This window comes from Harpia harpyja, chromosome 8 (assembly GCF_026419915.1).
Source record: "Harpia harpyja isolate bHarHar1 chromosome 8, bHarHar1 primary haplotype, whole genome shotgun sequence".
Taxonomy (NCBI): domain Eukaryota; kingdom Metazoa; phylum Chordata; class Aves; order Accipitriformes; family Accipitridae; genus Harpia; species Harpia harpyja.
In genome coordinates, this window is record NC_068947.1 from 8,171,269 (window position 1) to 8,176,163 (window position 4,895).

Below are 4,895 nucleotides of genomic sequence, written 5' to 3' on the forward strand. Positions count from 1 at the left end.
CACAGCACAGTACTTCTGTATGTACAGTACAGGTAACAGATTCTAAAAAAAAAAAAAAAGGAACCAAAACTTTTAATACCAGCAGCAGATAAAAAAAGCATTAAAACCAGCAGCACAGAAAAAATGAAAAAAGAAGTGCAAAAAGCCTTGAAAAAAGCCACAGTTTAGTATACCATGGGTCTCCTGTTCAGCTCAGTCACCTGCTTAGTGACTTTTAAACTCCGCAGCCAAGCCCTGCAATAGGTCTTACACAGCACAAGACCTTTCTGACAGGTTCTTACTGTCACAGAAGAAAGTGGTGGTCTCCTCCTGCAATTTCAAGCAAGTTTGTGTAGCCATCTGGTTGCATGTATCATATTTTACACCTCAACTTGCCAGACAGGATGTGTTCTCCCTTTATACCATTTTTAAATGTTATCCAAGCACTCCATGCTACTTCAGAAGGACAGCTTACCCATTCCTATTTATTAATATCAGTTTCTGGCAAGTGCTGGCAAAGATCAAATCTTGGTGGGGAATTTTTCAGTTCTTTCCCTCAGAAGGGCCACATTTAAATCCACATAATTCTGTTTGAAACACACCTATTAAATCAGAATAGAACATAAGCAAAATTAAAGAAACTTCTTCTGTGGAATAAAAAATATTGCTACTGAAACATAATAAGGCTCTCATCCCATACAGAGAGCACTGGAATATTTGCCTTTGATTTTAATGGAAACGTGATCAGCCTTTATACTGTTAGAAAGTGGGCAAAGAGGAATTGCAAGGTGTCTGATGGAGACAGTATATTTATCATGTGAAGAGTCTTGGAGGGGTGTATTTTAATTCACCCATTACTTTTCTAAACATTGCCATGTTTGTTCTTAAAACTCCAGGGATCTTCCCTTACTCAGCCATTTGTAATGACACTCCCTGAGCTGCTGCACACTTGTACCAGGGGTTGTTTGTCACCTCAAACTCAGAAAAAGGAATTCTGTGCTTATTAATAAATCATTGTCTTCCTAAAACATATAAAAGAATAAGAAGGTGAGAGCTTCTCAGTTTCTTTCAAAGGTTTGTTCTATTAAATACTGCTAAAATAGCAAGCCATGCATTATCAGTCATCATCTGAATATGAAGTTTTTTTAAAATCTCGGATACAGGAGTGAAACGGATAGCACTGAAATAATACAAACATAAGAAACAAACTAGCTTGAGTCCTCCCTACTCTTCAGCAAAGCACAGAGGGATGTTACTGGTACTGTTTTAAGTCAATGCTGCTGTCTTCTTGGGTGGTAAGGGAGTAAAGCCCTTCCTCCAAATGCTTGCCTGCTCTACAGAAGTTCCCCAAATCAGTGGGTTAACTGGTGAGCCTTTTCTTAATAAAACATCTTTTACAACACTTGCATTAGATATAAAGCCCATGCCTGTGTTAAATTCTTAGACAGCTGTGGCTGCGACAGCACCACCACTTCCCAGGCGGGACATACAGTGCTCCTCATTCACCCGGAGGAGAAGGCTAGGACAGCAGGCTACAGGTGAGCTTAAAGGACAGTCCTCTTTTGTGGCCCAGTGCCTCTGCTTGGAATCTGACCATTGCTATCGGCTGGGCCTCTCGCTGAAAATTTCCTCCTTCCGTGTGTTTGGGGATTTTCTCTCTTGGAGGTGGGGGAAAGGATCATTTTCACAATAAACTGATTCTTTTGCTGTCAAATTGCCTGCCCTGGAAACAAAGGGTGGCTTCTCACCTTTGTTTGAGAAACTGCACATGGTACTCAGCAGTTTAGGCAACGCTACGTGGCACCATGACCCTGCTGCAGTGGCATCTGCAAGGTTTTCTGAAAGGCAGGGATGTCCCAGGGTTGCTTCTCCAGACAGTGCGGGGGAGCCACAGGAGGAGGATGGCAGTGAATGGTTGAAGGCAGGACTTGAGGGAGTTCCATGTTTCACTGATGAGGGTCAATTGCCACCACAGAACTCTTCCTCCCATCCATACTAAGCTTCCAGTTTGCTGGGTGCCAAAGTAAATGAGCTATTGTGCTTGCTCAGGCAGAGCTCTGCCACTGCCCACGCTCGCCAGGGTCTCTGGGCACCCTCCAGAATCGTCCCCACTTCCAGTGGGATCTGAACACTATAAGCAGTTTTCCCATTAAGGCTGTCCTTCAACAGTAACCTTTGGTCCTAGCTATGCCTCATCTGCAGCGATGACTCTAAAAGAGGTAAGAACCTCTTAGCACTCCTGACACCATCAGTAGAGACAGGAGCGCGGTCTGTGTGGCACGCACTGTTGAACTCATGCTGTAGCTGAGTTTACAAAGCGGACTGACGTTTGATCTGTCCTTCCATCCAGTTCCACAAATTCCCTGTTCAAATGAAAAATGCTCTGCTGTTGGCAAGAAAAGCCAGTTGTTGGATTATTAAAATAACTGTTTCAACTAATGGAAGCAATTAGGAGTTCAATTCAGAGTGACTGAAGAGGAAAGTTGGTCTCACTTATGGCCTCAGCTCAGCATGTTTTCCTTCCCTGCTTACATAATATTTTCTCTGTCTTCCCATACGTAGTCATCTGAAATAAGCAGTTAATTAATTCATCAATAGCCTTGATCTCCAGTTCACTGTAGTTAGTCTTACAGTTAAAGACCCTCCAGGGTGCCGGGCAGCTCTGGTTTCCATTGGCCTTATCTTGATTTTGGAAACTGGAAGGGGGCTTCGGAGGGGGCATGGCATCTGGTCATATTCAGAGAATATATTCAAGAGAGACCTTGATATGTACTGGGTCTCATCTAGTCTTTCCTTCCCTGGTACATACTTGCAAAGTGTGCACATGGGCAAATGAAATACAAGTTTTCCTAAGTTTTAACCTACAATAAAAATGCTACTCTGCCTGTTCACCACCATGCATGTCCCGGGGGAAACCACCCTGGTTGCAAAATAGGTCTTCCTCTTTTTAGTCTTGTAAGACTTTCTCTGCTGGGTGGGGACTTTTCTGCCTTTCAGTCCTCAAGTGGTGGGTTAAACCCAATTAGAAACAGAAAAACAAACAAAAAGCCGCCTGTGAACCAGAAGGTACTTTTAAACAAACAAGAAATAATGTTAAGGCCTCCTTACAGCACTTTTTCTCAGGATCCTGCTCTATTTTGGAGTGTTCTTAACAAATTAATGTTGACTCTTTTTATTTTTTCATCTTTCAATGAGTTCCTTGCAGAATTCATAGCCAGGTGTAAGCCCTGACACCTCAAACACATAGGTATATATGCTCAAAGGAAGTTAGGAGCATACATTAAGATGCTAATGGTTATAAGCGTTGGCAGGATCAAGATACTCATGTCTGACTGTGTATAACAGCGTCAGTTCCACAGACACAAGCCAGAGTAGTTACTTGTCATGAACCACACATTTGTTTCTGTATTTCATACAGACCTTAGCAACCTGCTGGTCTCATTTACATTCACCACACACCAACCAGCCCAGACGAGAAGCAAAATTAATTGCAGTAGAGTGGAAAAGTGTTGAGAGACTTGCTGAAAGCTTACAAATGCTTTCCAGCCCCGTTCTGCACCTCCGCTAATCCCATTCCCTCCCCTTCCACTGGTACTCTTCTGCCTGCCTAAGTGGTGTATCTCTGCCCAGCCAGCTACCAAAGATTTCTCTCCGTCCATCCTCTTCTACCAATTGCTGCTATCACCCCTTCACTCACCCACTCCTTCCTGCTCCCCAGCTCTGCAAGTTTCCCGAAAATCTCCAGCTCGCACAATCTTTTTGCCAATTTTGCAAGTGCTTGTGCCCACTGCAAGTGCAGGGAGAGGCACAAGGGCTTCGCTCCCAGCTCCAACCAGTGCAGCGCGCGTCTCGCATAAAATGATTCATCTGCAGCCTCCTCTGTCACTACAAATAGACCAGGGCTGTAGCCACCTCTGCATTGCTCAAACACGTTATATTGGTCCCTTCCCGTAATATTCTCTCCCCCTGCTTAATGATTTTTATTTTAAATTCTACAATAAAGGAAATTTATGAGCTGCTCTGTTCTAGCATTTCAGCATGTACTTTTATCCTGTAAAGCATTTGACCTGCATTTGACCCTATATTTCATTTGCATTGTTCAGAAATTAGGGAAATGGCCAAAAAACTCACTCCCCCGCAAATACCCACCCACCTTGCTGAGCATTATTGTAGAGGGAGGGAAAAGGCCAGCCAGGGAGGTGTCAGACCATCTCTCCCCCTTGGAACTGATGCTTTACAATGCTGGGAACAATTTACAAAGCAAAGTGCCCTGCAAATAGCTCTTTGGTTGATTTTGTTTTGTACTTGTAGGTCAAGTGGTGTTAAGACCAGAAAGTATGCAAATACTATTCACCATGAGTTTTATGGCCTTCGGGACAAATGGATTGCAGAGACATCTTTCGTCAAGTCACTTTCGAAGTAAAGTGTTGATGCTTCTTATGCTGGTTTTGTCTTTTTACACTCCTGTGAGTTAAACTGGACAGTGCCAAAGTCCAGGGTCTGCACTGCGGCTCTGTAAGGTTTCTCTTTGAATGATGGAGAGCACTGTGAAAATTCAGGTGGAATTTTCCTGCGTGCAGAAATGGCATAGGGAAGAACTGGGACAGGGCAATTGCCATCATCTCTTTGCAGTTAACAGGCCAAAATGTAGTTGTCAATACCGGCGTTAAGAGCTGGGCATTTTGGCACAGCAAGTGTCCAGTTTCATATCACAGACTCTCCACCCTTCTAGACTGAAGAGATTTCTACCCTGCAATCTCATGCAGCCAGGGTGTAAGTGAATAACCCTGCAGGATGACCCAAGGCTGGGCAAGCTCCCGTGAACAGCTAATGAAGACAGTTGCCGCTGTGGTTTTATCACCCTCTCTGACGTTTTCTCATACTTCCCTTTCATCTGTGACAACGGATGCTAGCTC